This window comes from Pelobates fuscus, chromosome 5 (genome assembly GCF_036172605.1).
Source record: "Pelobates fuscus isolate aPelFus1 chromosome 5, aPelFus1.pri, whole genome shotgun sequence".
Lineage (NCBI taxonomy): Eukaryota > Metazoa > Chordata > Amphibia > Anura > Pelobatidae > Pelobates > Pelobates fuscus.
In genome coordinates, this window is record NC_086321.1 from 38,690,318 (window position 1) to 38,706,780 (window position 16,463).

Genomic DNA, 16,463 nt, shown 5'->3' on the forward strand with positions numbered 1-16,463 from the left:
GAAGGGATGATAGTACCAGCTTTAAAAAAAGTCTCTACCGGCGGAGGTTCAGATTTCTCAGGAGCACTGGGTAAGTCATACAGCATAGTTTGCGTACCCTTCTGTGTCACATAACGGGGACATGACTGGCAAAAACCTTGGCAGCGTCTAGACGAAGTTTCTGAGACGACTGGATGGGTACGTAGGGCACTCAATAGAAGGGGTCTTTGCTTGGATGGACGAATTGGGCAGAAAGAAATGAAATGCCCTCTTTCTCCACAATATAGGCACAAGCCATGGGCTCTCCGATCTCTTTCCGTTAGGGTCAACCTAGTCCCGATATATCCAATCTCCATAGGTTCGTCTGGGTCGAGAGGAAGGCAGGATTGCTCTGGGGCCTTCATAGGATCAGGAGCATAATGAGGCAACACGGGGTTGTCGTATAGGTACAGGTTCCCTCTGTTTCTGGGAATCTGGGATCCTCTGGGACGTGGTGGTGGCTTAGGCACAGCGGTCTTGCTAGGAGTCTTGCAGTGTGCTTCCATGGCAGACATGAAAGCATCCCATCCCGCAAGGACAGGATTCTGAGACAGCAACATATCGTGTGCCCATTGTTTCATCTTTCCAGACAGCAGGTTTATAGCTGCTCGGACCTTTATGAAATCATTGGCATAAGTCCGAGGCTTCAGGGAAAACACCAATTCACAATCCACTTTAAAGCATAGGAAGGAAGCTTGGTTGCCATCAAATCTCTCCGGCATAACTGTAAATGGTTCAGGAAAAACAGGTTCCAGGGCTGGGCGTACTGTCCCTTTAAGAAAAAAAAATCTCGCTGTAGCTCCAAAACAGTCTGGGCCAGGCTACACACTTGCTGGAGCAGGGGTGAGCACATCTCTGCGGACTCCATAAAGGTCAGTTCCTTATGTCAGGGCTTACCTGGGTGTGGGAGTCCGGCAGGCAGAGAAGTATGCTCTCCCTTGCAAGAAAACACAGGCCAAGGTGATCAGGCAAGAATTCACCTGACCTGTGAGTCGGTGCACAGGGGCTGTGCAGGGTAAATCCAAAACGCGGTACAGGAACAATAAACCAGGAGAATAGTCGTGGGAAGCCAAGGGTCAAAGGAAGCCAGAAGTCAGGATAATTGGTGTACCAAGCCAGAGATCAATAACAAACTGGAGAACAGGAAACAGCAGGATGATCACCAGAGTCAAGGAACTGACACTGCCTTCTGGGAGAGGCAGTGTTATATACCTGGCTAACGAGACATCAGGCTCAGGTGTAACTTGAGTGACAGGAGAAGTTCCAACAAATTTCCAGCTTCAGTACTAAATACTAGACAGGGCTAGATACAGGAAACAGAAGCGGAGAGATGGCTCAGAGGTAAGCCAAAGCACCAGAGCTGCCAAGGTCCCAGGTTCGAATCCTGACAGCTATCTACTAAACATCTCATTAATTTGATACCCTTAAATATGGTAATTCCGCAAGGGTCCCAATTTGTGTTATCTACTAAATGACTGCAAGACGCAGCTGTGGCCCATGATACAGATTGAATTTCATTCATCCAAATGAAATTCCGAAATGAAAATGACTGAATTTTGTCCAAAAGCGAATGAACACACGTACAAAATTCAATTTAGACAAAAATTTCAGCAGCTCCCAATAATAGCTATAAAAACATGTAGACCATAAGATGTACTTGTTTAACCCCTTCCCGCCGGATGACGCACTTGGTCCGTCATGGCGGGGAAACGGTTAATGACGGAACAAGTCCGTCATGCGGTAAAGTTAACCCCAGATCGCCGCGATCGCGGGGTTAACGGTGCTCCGGTCTGCCTCTGTATTAGAGGCAGACCGGGAGCATCGATCGCGCTGCCCCTGCAGCAGTGCTCGCTCTGACAGGCTGTCAGAGCGAGCACATGTGCTGCAGGGACTCACCATCCTGCTCTTCTGGGTTCTGTGTGAAGTGCAGGGAGATGGATCAGCAGTGATCTGCTTCTCCTGTGTTAAAAAAAAAAAAAAGTTACATTAAAATCCCACCCCCCCTTTACCCATTTTAATTAAAAAATTAACCCCTTCCCTGCCAATTGATCTCTGACTATAGTGATCAATTGCCAGGGTATACATTTTACTATGATATGATTTTTTTTTTACCCCTGAGGGTCAACTTTTATTTTTTGTAACCCTGTTAATTTTATTTTATTAATTAATTAAAATATATTAAAATAATATAATTAGCTAGCTGGGGTGGGTGGAAGTTAGTGGGGAATTGGGGAATTTGGTGTTAGGTTAGCTAAGGGTTAATGTAAAAAAAAAAAGTTTAAAAAAATGTTTTCAAAAAAAACACACCCTCCTTTACCCAGTCCTAATAAAAATTAACCCCTTTCCTGCCAGTTGATCACTACCTACAGTGATTAAAATACAGATCACAGTATTATACTGTGATCGGATTTTTTTTTTTTTTAACCCCTTAGGGTTAACTGATTTTTATTTTTTATTTTTTTTTAATCCTCAGGGGTTCAATTTATTTAATTAATTACAATATTTTTAAATTATATATTTTGCTAGCTGGGGTGGGTGGGAGTTATGGGAAATTGGGGAATTTACCATTAGTGCTGCTTACTGCTAGTTAGGGGTTAACAGTAAAAAATAATAATAAAAAAAAAAAAAAAGCTTATAAAAATTTTAAATCCGTAAAAACAAAAAAAGTTTTAAAACGTTTAAAAAATACCTTTAAAAATGCTCATTACCACTACACCTGGAACAAACTAGAGAAAAAATGATCCCACGCTAAGGTTCAAAATACGCCTTTGGAATTAACCCAGGGTATATTCTTTAATAAATAGTATGTGTTTGTGGGGAAATTTCAATAACCAACCATCTAAACTACTCCAAAATGGAACATGGGCACAGTGTAAAACTTCAAAGTTAAAAAAAAAAAAAACTGAATGGCTGCGTCTCAAATGTGCCCCTTCAACATTATTTTTTATTTATTATTGCCATTTATATAGCGCCAACAGATTCCATAGCGCTTTACAATATTATGAGACGGGGATTTAACTATAAATAGGACAATTACAAAGAACTTACGGGAGCAATAGGTTGAAGAGGACCCTGCTCAATCGAGCTTACATTCTATAGGAGGTGGGGTGTAAAACACATTAGGACAGGAATTTGCAGTCAAATAAGGTGGGCTGCCCTTTAGGAGAGAGCAAGAGACAGGTATGTGAGGTAGAGGTTACTCTGGGAGGCCATAAGCTTCCCTAAAGAGATGGGTTTTAAGGCACTTCTTAAAAGATGCAAGACTAGGGGAGAGTCTGATGGAGGTAGGCAGGCTATTCCATAGGAAGGTAGCCGCCCGCGAGAAGTCCTGCAAGCGTGAGTTGGCCGTACGGGTGCTGACAACGGACAGGAGGTGGTCACGGGCAGAGCAGAGACCGAGAAAGGACATACCTATGGATCTGTGAGGAGATATAAGAGGGGCTAGAGTTGTTCAGTGCTTTATAGGTGTGAATTAGTACCTTGAATTGACTCCTATAGCATACAGGAAGCCAATGTAAGGACTGACAGTGGGGTGAGGTGTGAGAGAAATGACTAGAGAGGAAAATCAGTCTAGCAGCAGCGTTCATTACGGACTGTAGCGGTGCAGTACGGCTTTTGGGAACACCAATCAGGAGAGGGTTACAATAATCCATGCGTGAAATTACTAGAGCATGGACAAGCTCCTTAGTAGTATTCGGTGCAAGAAAGGGGCGGATGCGGGCTATGTTTTTAAGATGGAATCTACAGGATTTGGCAACATGCTGGATGTGAGGCCAGAATCAAGTATGGCGCCAAGACAGCGCGCTTGCAAGGATGGACTGATGTGGGTAGCACAAACTTATTATTATTACTATATTATTTATAGAGCGCCGTCAAATTCCGCAGCGCTTTACAATGGGTGGACGGACAGACATGTAGTTGTAACTAGTGTTGTCGCGAACCCGAAATTTTCGACTTCAATGGGCAGGCGAATTTTAAAACCAATAGGGAGTCTTGCTGGCCACAAAAGTGATGGAAAAGTTGTTTCAAGGGGACTAACACCTGGACTGTGGCATGCCGGAGGGGGATCCATGGCAAAACTCCCATGGAAAATTACACGGTTGATGCAGAGTCTGCTTTTAATCCATAAAGGGCAGAAATCACCTAACATTGACACCTGTCCTCAAAGCCTCTGATACACACTGACACAGAGCAGAATAGAGACTGTTCCCCGTCCTCAGAGACCATGATACACACTGACACAGAGCAGAATAGAGACTGTTCCCCCTACATAGGGTCACTTGGCAGGTATGGATTGACACCTGTCCTCAAAGCCCATGATACACACTGACACAGAGCAGAATAGAGACTGTTCCCTGTCCACAGAGACCATGATACACACTGACACAGAGCAGAATAGAGACTGTTCCCCGTCCACAGAGACCATGATACACACTGACACAGAGCAGAATAGAGACTGTTCCCCCTACATAGGGTCACTTGGCAGGTATGGATTGACACCTGTCCTCAAAGCCCCTGATACACACTGACACAGAGCAGAATAGAGACTGTTCCCTGTCCACAGAGACCATGATACACACTGACACAGAGCAGAATAGAGACTGTTCCCCCTACATAGGGTCACTTGGCAGATATGGATTGACACCTGTCCTCAAAACCCCTGATACACACTGACACAGAGCAGAATAGGGAATGTTACTCCTACATAGGGTCACTTGGCAGATATGGATTGACACCTGTCCTCAAAACCCCTGATACACACTGACACAGAGCAGAATAGAGACCGGGGGTCTAGTAGCGTGGACACCCAGCACAGGTTGTTCTCCTTCAGCCTTTTTATACGAGGGTCCCTCAACAGGCACGACAGCATGACAGACCCCATTTGCACAAGGTTGGATGCCGAGCTACTCATTTCCTGTTCCTCCTCCTCACACAGAGCAGAATAGGGACTGTTCCCCCTACATAGGGTCACTTGGCAGATATGGATTGACACCTATCCTAATGATCCCTGATACACACTGACACAGAGCATAATAGGGACTGTTCCCCCTACATAGGGTCACTTGGCAGATATGGATTGACACCTGTCCTCAAAACCCCTGATACACACTGACACAGAGCAGAATAGGGACTGTTCCTCCTACATAGGGTCACTTGGCAGATATGGATTGACACCTGTCCTCAAAACCTCTGATACACACTGACACAGAGCAGAATAGGGACTGTTCCCCCTACATAGGGTCACTTGGCAGATATGGATTGACACCTGTCCTCAAAGCCCCTGATACACACTGACACAGAGCAGAATAGAGACTGTTCCCTGTCCACAGAGACCATGATACACACTGACACAGAGCAGAATAGAGACTGTTCCCCGTCCACAGAGACCATGATACACACTGACACAGAGCAGAATAGAGACTGTTCCCCGTCCACAGAGACCATGATACACACTGACACAGAGCAGAATAGGGACTGTTCCCCCTACATAGGGTCACTTGGCAGGTATGGATTGACACCTGTCCTCAAAGCCCATGATACACACTGGGGGGAGCTACTGTCCTCCCCAACCCCTGCGCGGTGGGTGGGGGCCATAAATCACAATGGGGGGACCTACTGTCCTCCCCACTCGGCCCCCACCCCTGCGCGGTTGGTGGGGCCATAAATCACAATGGGGGGGGCCTACTTTCCTCCCCCCCGGCCCCCATCCCCACACCAGCCATGGGCCGCCGCTCACATCGCCCACAAGCCATAGAACAAAACCGGGACATAGGGACCATGCTTCAAAGGCCTGCTCCGGCTAAAACTACTCCCGCGGACACGCCACGTACGGCGCCCCACTACCAACACACGGATCAACCGGAGGCAGAAACAACCTCAGAAGCCCACATAGGGCCACAACACCAACTAGACCCTCCAGCAGACATGACCCCAACATCCAGGCATGATTTAAAAATCCTATTTTCGGACTTCCATCAAAAAGGACATCACTGCCACTATAAACAGGGTACACACTAATGAAAAACACATTACAGACATGCAAAATCACCTAGCTGAGCTGCAAGAATCAATGCACCACCTTCAGGCGCAACAAAGAGCCATAATGGCACAGCAGACAACCATGGAGGAACGCCATCGGCGCACTAATATAAAAATTAGAGGCATCCCGGCAGCCATCTTGCCAGATGAACTACCGCACTACACAAGGCGCCTTCTGGCCACTATTCTGCCTCACACCACGGTCAAGAAGATGGTCACTGAGGAGATCTACCGCCTGCCTACGTCCTCAAAGGTACGCTCAAACACACCCAGAGATGTGATACTCAGGTGCCCAAATGTACACGACAAGATTCAGGTCATGTCTGCATTAAAAGGTAAAACACCCCTGATATTTGAGGGCGCTAGCCTAACCTTTTTCCAGGATCTTACAAAGTCTACCCTCATGTGGCGCAAAACCTTCAGCTCCCTCACCAACAGACTGAGGGCAGCAGACATCACCTATCGATGGGGGGCACACGGATCCCTGGTGATACCACAGAACGGATCCCAACTCACACTTGCCTCCATGGAAGAGGCACCCACAATAATACAGGCCTTGGGACTGGACCCACCGACCGCCAACTCACCCTCAAGACCCTCTACTACCAATTGGGACCCAGAGCGCACCGCAACGTTTGTACCGCGGAACAGAAGCCCTCGGTCCTCGGACCCAAGACAGCCTCAAGGGACTGGCTGACAATGAGGCACAGTAGGGACACCTTCCCAGCGCTCACCTTTACCTCAGGTCTAAAGACTGCAAAGTTATTTTCATTGAACGTTTAACATTTCTTATAGTACCCCATTGTTCTTGGGGGCAACAATATATATATATATTATTTTTTTTTTTTGTGAGCCCAATTTTGGTAACCAAGTGCCGTTTTGGAAACGTTACCATAATTCCTACAGTTCGTACCCTCAATGCGAAAATCACAATTGTTTATTACCTTGTTCTTTCTCTTGAACCCTGTTTTTGAGCCGGTGGCTGTCAGTTTGTAAGGTCTCCAAACATCTGATAGAGGTTAAAGCCAAGCTCAGTGTCCCATGACTAGGGGACATTACCCTCCTAAGGCTGAATAGGGGCACTAAAATTTAATAAACACACCTCACTACTTTCAAGCTACAAAAGCAAGATTAAATGGTCTGACAAAATGTATATATTGCTAAAGCCCATTAAATGCTGACCTTATATAGATGACTAATCTAGAATACTGAACAGTAGCCGGCCTTTAAGAGGGCAGCATAGTAAAGGTACAGGTTGTATACGACCCATTACCTACCGTCAAAGTGTCCATATGGCAACATACATTATTCTGCAAAGATTAGGGTTTGTCCTGCACTCTTAGTGGGTGTAGAGCTTTAAGCTCGAGGGTTTGTGAAGTCTAAAACGAGTCAAGAATTGCATACAAAAGCATAGGTCTAACTTCACACCATACCTGAGTTACAAAAGGACGTTTAAACGGTTTATTGTTTATGTTGTTGCGATCCCTACTAGAAGACTGACACACGTACAACAATCGACAGGCCTAACCCTGACATGGACCGTACTTGACTGACACCACAGGCTCAACGGGACCCACTCACGCACGACTGGTACACCTAAGACGGGGACATACCACAAACGCTTAATGGAGTGACTGCTACACTCTTACCACGACCACCCCCCCCCCCCCCCCCCCGCGACTCCCTAGGTTAGGAGTTTCGATCACGTGAGGCAGAGACCACACTCACGGCAGGAGGCTTCACTGGACAGCCCACACTCTTCAGAAGTCACTCACTAGTACACACCCATCTATATGCCCACGGGACACCATACCGACACATACAGGCACACCCAAGTGTCATAACCATGGAGGCACCACATACTCCATAACTACTTCACACACGGAACGCGGATACCAGCACCGAATATATGACTCAAACACACAAATAACACAGGTTAAGTGGTTAATGACCCGGATCCAAGTTATTGCTTGTATTTTATAAAATTATATAATTGGTGCAGTCTCACAAGATGCAAGATAAATATGTTGATGCTATATACTGGAAATTCTGACTTGCAATGTACTGTTTTACTGTCATGCAAAGCACCGCAAAAATAAAGAATTAAAAAAAAAAAAATACAGCAGCGTGTGGACCATTTTTAGCCTGAGGCAGCTCATCTCATCAGGCCTTTTTTAATCGAATGTATCGCCCAGTGTCAGTCCCTTCGGGATCCATCCCTCATTCATCTTAATAAAGGTGAGGTAATCTAGACTTTTTTGACCTAGGCGACTTCTCTTCTCAGTGACAATACCTCCTGCTGCACTGAAGGTCCTTTCTGACAGGACACTTGAAGCGGGGCAGGCCAGAAGTTCTATCGCAAATTGGGATAGCTCAGGCCACAGGTCAATCCTGCACACCCAGTAGTCAAGGGGTTCATCGCTCCTCAGAGTGTCGATATCTGCAGTTAAGGCGAGGTAGTCTGCTACCTGTCGGTCGAGTCGCTCTCTGAGGGTGGATCCCGAAGGGCTGTGGCGATGCGTAGGACTTAAAAAGGTCCGCATGTCCTCCATCAACAACACGTCTTTAAAGCGTCCTGTCCTTGCCGGCGTGGTCGTGGGAGGAGGAGGATGACTTCCACCTCTCCCCCTGTTAGATTCCCGTTGTGCTGTGACATCACCCTTATACGCTGTGTAAAGCATACTTTTTAATTTATTTTGCAAATGCTGCATCCTTTCCGACTTGTTGTAATTGGGTAACATTTCCGCCACTTTCTGCTTATACCGGGGGTCTAGTAGCTTGGACACCCAGTACAGGTCGTTCTCCTTCAGCCTTTTTATACGAGGGTCCCTCAACAGGCAGGACAGCATGAAAGACCCCATTTGCACAAGGTTGGATGCCGAGCTACACATTTCCCGTTCCTCCTCCTCACTGATGTCATTGAAGGTATGTTCTTCCCCCCAGCCATGTACAACACCACGGGTACCAGATAGGTGACAACGAGCACCCTGGGATGCCTGTTGTGTTTGGTCTTGCTCCTCCTCCTCAAAGCTACATTCCTCCTCTGACTCCTCTTCCTCACAATCCTCTTCCAGCGTTGCCGCAGGTCCAGCAAGCGATGCTGATAAGGCTGTTTCTGGTGGTGATGGTGACCACAACTCTTCCTCTTCCTCTTCACGCTCATCTACAGCCTGATCCAGCACTCTTCGCAGGGCATGCTCCAGGAAGAAAACAAATGGTATGATGTCGCTGATGGTGCCTTCGTTGCGACTGACTAGGTTTGTCACCTCCTCAAAAGGACGCATGAGCCTACAGGCATTGCGCATGAGCGTCCAGTAACGTGGCAAAAAAATTCCCAGCTCCCCAGAGGCTGTCCTAGCACCCCGGTCATACAAATATTCATTAACAGCTTTTTCTTGTTGGAGCAGGCGGTCGAACATTAGGAGTGTTGAATTCCAACGTGTAGGGCTGTCGCAAATCAAGCGCCTCACTGGCATGTTGTTTCGCCGCTGGATATCGTCAAAGTGAGCCATGGCCGTGTAGGTACGCCTGAAATGGCCACACACCTTCCTGGCCTGCTTCAGGACGTCCTGTAAGCCTGTGTACTTATGCACAAAGCGTTGTACGATCAGATTACACACATGTGCCATGCACGGCACATGTGTCAACTTGCCCAACTTCAATGCCGCTATCAAATTTTTTCCGTTGTCACACACCACTTTGCCGATATCCAGTTTCTGCGGAGTCAGCCACTTTTCCACCTGTGCGTTCAGGGCGGACAGGAGTGCTTGTCCGGTGTGACTCTTTGCTTTCAAGCAAGTCAAACCCAAGACGGCGTGACACTGCCGTATCCGGGATGTGGAATAGTACCTGGGGAGCTGGGGGGGTGCCGTTGATGTGGAGCAAGACACAGCAGCACAAGAGGACTCAGCCGAGGAGGTTATGGAAGAGGATGGAGTAGGAGGAGTAGAGGAGGTGGCAGCAGGACTGCCTGCAATTCGTGGTGGTGTCACCAACTCCTCAGCAATGCCACGCATTCCTTGATTGTCAGCCGTCAGCAGGTTTACCCAATGCGCAGTGTAGGTGATATACCTGCCCTGACCATGCTTTGCAGACCAGGTATCAGTGGTCAGATGGACCCTTGCCCCAACACTGTGTGCCAGACATGCCATGACTTCCTTTTGCACAATCGAGTACAAGTTGGGGATTGCCTTTTGTGAAAAGAAATTCCGGCCGGGTACCTTCCACTGCGGTGTCCCAATAGCTACAAATTTTTTGAACGCCTCAGACTCAACCAGATTGTATGGTAAAAGCTGGCAGGCTAATAGTTCGGACAAGCCAGCTGGGCAAGGGGGTGACTTGGTGACATTGGCTTCTTACGCTCAAACATGTCCTAAACAGACACATGACTGTGGGCAGATGAGCGGGAACTGCTCAAGGCGGGAGACGGAGTGGCGGATGGTTGAGAGGGGGCAAGGAGGACAGCAGTGGTTGACGTGGCTGAAGATGCTGGACCAGGAGGAGGATGGCGGCTTAGAGTAGGCGTGCTGCTTGTACTCATGTGTTGATCCCATAGGCGTTTGTGATGTGAGATCATGTGCCTACGCAAAGCAGTTGTACCTAGGTGGGTGTTGGACTTCCCACGACTCAGTTTCCTTTGGCACAGGTTGCAAATGGCATCGCTGTTGTCAGAGGCAGACACACAAAAAAAATGCCACACTGCTGAGCTCTGCAATGACGGCATTCTGGTGGTGGACACAGCATGCATTGATTGGCGTGCTGTCGGGCTGACCCTGGGTGCCGATGCATGCTGTCTGACTGTGCCACTAGCTCCTTGCGACGACCCCCCCCCTGCTTCCAACTCGTCTCCTCCTCCTCCTCCTCCTCTCTGTCTCCCCATCTGAACTTTCGCCCTGTTCTTCTTCTTGCCGAGCGGGCACCCACGTGACATCCATGGACGCATCGTCATTATCAACCGCTTCGCTTGTATCTGACAACTCAGAAAAGGAAGCAGCAGCGGGTACAACATCATCATCATCATCACACCGTACCTCCATGTGTGTAATGCTGCCTGCCTGAGACATATCCCTGTTATCTACATCCTCTAGCAATAATGGTTGCGCATCACTCATTTCTTCAAACGGGTGTGTGAATAACTCCTCTGACATACCAAGTAAAGCGGCTGTGGTGCTAGTTTTGGTGGTGGCGGCAGGCGGGTGAGTGGTATCTTGAGAGGTGCCTGAAGCTAAGCTGGAGGAGGATGGTGCGTCAAGGTTCCGAGCAGAGGCTGTACAAGATTGGGTGTCCTGTGTTAGCCAGTCAACTATGTCCTCAGAACTTTTCAAGTTCAGGGTACGTGGCTTCTGAAAACTGGGCATTATTCTAGGGCAAAAGGGAATCACAGCACCACGACCACGACGGCCCCTGCGGGGTGGCCTGCCTCTGCCTGTCATTTTTGGGGGGATTAGTGGATTAGTGGTACTATGCGTGCAAGCTACTGTGAGACCAGATATGATTGGCAATGTGAACTGTAACAGTTCTGCAGAGCACACACTGTAGGCCTGACACACCCGCTTGAAGACAAGTAACTGCTATTCAATCTATAACAGTGAAAAACTAATTTTGGTTTTAAAAGCACGCTATAGAGACACCAGATATGATTGGCAATGTGCACTGGAACAGTTCTGGAGAGCACACGCTGAAGGAAGGACTGACAGAGCCGCTTGAAGGACACTGACTGGCTGCTATTAGCTTACACTAGAAACCTTTTTTCTTTGTAAAAGCACGCTATAGAGACACCAGATATGATTGGCAATGTGCACTTGAACAGTTCTGCAGAGCACACACTGTAGGCCTGACACACCCGCTTGAAGACAAGTAACTGCTATTCAATCTATAACAGTGAAAAAATAAATTTGGTTTTAAAAGCACGCTATAGAGACACCAGATATGATTGGCAATGTGCACTGGAACAGTTCTGGAGAGCACACGCTGAAGGAAGGACTGACAGAGCCGCTTGAAGGACACTGACTGGCTGCTATTAGCTTACACTGGAAACCTTTTTTCTTTGTAAAAGCACGCTATAGAGACACCAGATATGAGTGGCAACTGTCAAAGTACGCTGGCAGGGTTGTGCAGGGCACACGCTGAAGGAAGGCCTGACAGAGCCGCTTGAAGGACACTGACTGGCTGCTATTAGCTTACACTGGAAACCTTTTTTCTTTGTAAAAGCACGCTAAAGAGACACCAGATATGAGTGGCAACTGTCAAAGTACGCTGGCAGGGTTGTGCAGGGCACACGCTGAAGGAAGGCCTGACAGAGCCGCTTGAAGGACACTGACTGGCTGCTATTAGCTTACACTGGAAACCTTTTTTCTTTGTAAAAGCACGCTATAGAGACACCAGATATGAGTGGCAACTGTCAAAGTATGCTGGCAGGGTTGTGCAGGGCACACGCTGAAGGAAGGCCTGACAGAGCCGCTTGAAGGACACTGACTGGCTGCTATTAGCTTACACTGGAAACCTTTTTTCTTTGTAAAAGCACGCTATAGAGACACCAGATATGAGTGGCAACTGTCAAAGTACGCTGGCAGGGTTGTGCAGGGCACACGCTGAAGGAAGGCCTGACAGAGCCGCTTGAAGGACACTGACTGGCTGCTATTAGCTTACACTGGAAACCTTTTTTCTTTGTAAAAGCACGCTAAAGAGACACCAGATATGATTGGCAACTGTCAAAGCACGCTGGCACAGGTCTGCAGAGCACACGCTGAAGGAGGCCTGACACCCAGACGCTTGCAGACAACTAACTGCTCTTCTATTACAGTGGAAAAAAATTATTTATTTTAAATCTAAAGCTTAAGCTATTGTAAAAACAGATATGAGTGGTGGCACTGGGCAAGAGGGCACGGTATCCACTGTGAACCTCACACAGAAGCTGGCAGGCAGGCAACTGCTCTTCTATTACAGTAGAAACAAAATTTTGGTTTTAAAAGCACGCTATAGAGACACCAGATATGAGTGGCAACTGTCAAAGTACGCTGGCAGGGTTGTGCAGGGCACACGCTGAAGGAAGGCCTGACAGAGCCGCTTGAAGGACACTGACTGGCTGCTATTTAGCTTACACTGGAAACTTTTTTTCTTTGTAAAAGCACGCTAAAGAGACACCAGATATGATTGGCAACTGTCAAAGCACGCAGGCACAGGTCTGCAGAGCACACGCTGAAGGAGGCCTGACACCCAGACGCTTGCAGACAACTAACTGCTCTTCTATTACAGTGAAAAAAAATTATTTCTTTTAAATCTAAAGCTTAAGCTATTGTAAAAACAGATACGAGTGGTGGCACTGGGCAAGAGGGCACAGTATCCACTGTGAAACTCACACAGAAGCTGGCAGGCAGACAACTGCTCTTCTATTACAGTGAAAAAAAAATATTTCTTTTAAATCTAAAGCTTAAGCTATTGTAAAAACAGATATGAGTGGTGAGTGGTGGCACTGGGCAAGTGGGCACAGTATCCAATGTGAACCTCACACAGAAGCTGGCAGGCAGGCAACTGCTCTTCTATTACAGTGAAAAAAAAATATTTATTTTAAATCTAAAACTTAAGCTATTGTAAAAACAGATATGAGTGGTGGCACTGACTGTGCAAATGGGCAAGGCATCCAGCCTGACGCAGAAGCTGGCAGGCAGGCAGGCAACTGCTCTTCTATTACAGTGAAAAAATAATATTTCTTTTAAATCTAAAGCTTAACCTATTGTAAAAACAGATATGAGTGGTGGCACTGACTGTGCAAAGGGGCAAGGCATCCAGCCTGACACAGAAGCTGGCAGGCAGGCAACTGCTCTTCTATTACAGTGAAAAAAAATTATTTCTTTTAAATCTAAAGCTTAACCTATTGTAAAAACAGATATGAGTGGTGGCACTGGGCAAGTGGGCACAGTATCCAATGTGAACCTCACACAGAAGCTGGCAGGCAGGCACCTGCAATTACATTACACAGGAAAAAAAAAAAAAAGCAGCCTGATGTTCTAGCCCTAAAAAGGGCTTTTTGGGGTGCTGTCCTTACAACAGAGATCAGATGAGTCCTTCAGGATTGTAGTGGACACTGAATACCCTAGCCTAGCTATCAATTTCCCTATCTAATCAGCAGCAGCTAAACTTTCCCTCCTCTCACTAAGCATGCAGCTTCAGAATGAATCGAAAATGGATGCTGGGAGGGAGGTTGGAGGGTGTGGAAGGGAGGGAGTGCTGCTGATTGGCTGGAATGTGTCTGCTGACCGAGAGGCACAGGGTCAAAGTTTGCCCAATGATGACGAATAGGGGGCGGATCGAACTGCGCATGTGTCCGCCCGCCGCGGCGAACGCGAACACGCTAAGTTCGCCGGGAACTGTTCGCCGGCAGACAGTTCGGTACATCACTAGTTGTAACCAGACAAGTTGGACACACAGGAACAGAGGGGTTGAGGGCCCTGCTCAATGAGCTTACATGCTAGAGGGAGTGGGGTAAAATTACACAAAAGGTAAGGATAGTATTAGACTAGTGACAGTTGCAGAAGAGGAATCAGTTATTAAGAGTTTAATTGATACGCTTTTACGAAGAAGTGGGTTTTGAATGATTTTTTTGAAGGAGTGGAGACTGGGTGAGCATCTAACGGAGGAGGGAAGCGAGTTCCACAGGAACGGTGCAGCCCTCGAGAAGTCTTGAAGGCGAGCATCAGAGGTGGGAGTACAGACAGAAGATAGTCGTAAGTCTTCAGCAGATCGTAAGGGCCTAGACGGGACATACTTGTGTATAAGGGAGGATAGATAGGTGGGAGCAGCGTTATGTAGAGATTTGAAAGCAAGAACCAGAATTTAAAATTGAGCTCTATATTTTATAGGAAGCCAATGTAGGGACTGACAGAAGGGTGAGGCATGGGAGGTGCGGGCGGACAGGAAGATGAGCCTCGCCGTCGCATTCATTATGGACTGTAACGGTCGCATCTGGCGTTAAGTAGGGGCGGATGCGCGCAATGTTTTTGAGATGGAAATGACAGGATTTGGCGATAGAGTGAACATGAGGCTTGAAGGAGAGGTCGGAGTCAAAGAGAACACCTAGGCAATGAGGCTGCGTGGTGGAGCTGATGGTAGCACCATTGACTTGGAGGGAGACAGACACAGGAATAACAACACTTGAGGGAGGAAAGACCAGAATTTCAGTTTTGGTCAAGTTTAGTTTAAGGAAGTGGGCAGCCATCCAGTTAGAAACAGCAGAGAGGCAGTCAGAGACACTAGTCAAGAGGGACGGGGAGAGATCAGGAGAGGACAGGTAGATTTGCGTGTCATCTGCATAGAAATGATATTGGAAGCTAAGGAGCTAATGAGTTTACCAAGGGAGGCAGTATAGATGGAGAACAGTAGGGGACCAAGGACTGAACCTTGAGGGACACCAACAGAGAGGAGTTGGGGAGAAGAAGCAGAGCCAGAGAAAGAAACACTGAAAGCTGGGAGAGGTAGGAGGAGCACCAGGAGAGAGCAATATCTTGTAGACCAATATTGCTATGGATGAGAAGAAGCTGTTGATGATCAACAGTGTCAAAAGCCGCAGACAGGTCAAGGAGAATTAGGATAGAGTAGTGACCATGAGATTTTGCAGCGAGTAGATCATTGGATACTTTGGTCAGTGCCGTTTCCACAGAGTGCTTAGCGCGGAAACCAAACTGAAGCGGGTTTAGCAGAGAGTTTGATTCGAGGAAGTCTGTCAATCTCGCATACACAATTCTTTCAAGGATCTTGGATGCAAAAGGCAGTAGCGAGATAGGACGATAGTTGGATGGGGAGTTAGGGTCAAGATTGGGCTTTTTTAGAATTGGGGTTACAGTTGCATGTTTGAAGGGCGATGGAAATATACCAGAGGAGAGAGAGAGATTGAGAATTTTAGTGAGAGGTGGAGAAAGAGAAGAAGACAGAGTACGGATGAGATGCGAGGGAATTGGATCTAGGGAGCAGGTGGTGGGGCGGGAGGACTGGAGCAGAGCAGAAACCTCTTCCAGTGTAGCGGGTGCGAATGAACAGAACAGCAGAGGGAGTGAAGTTAGGGGAAGTATTGCAAAGGGGAGGAGAAAGATGAGAGATTTCTTCTCTGATTGTAGAGATCTTGTCAGTGAAGTGAGTTGCAAAGTCTGAGGCTGTCAAGTTAGTAGGTGGAGGTACAGCAGGGCGAAGAAGAGAGTTAAATGTGTGAAATAGTCGTTTGGGTTCGCGGGAGAGTGTGGTTATGAGGGTATTGAAGTAATTAACTTTTGCAGACGAAAGAGCCAAGCTGTATGAGCTCAGCATAAATTTATAGTGGAGAAAGTCAGATGCACAGTGAGAGCGAAAGAGGAGGATCAGTATTAGGAGGAGGAAAAACAAGGAGCTCCGTTTTAGAGAGATTGAGTTTCAGAAAG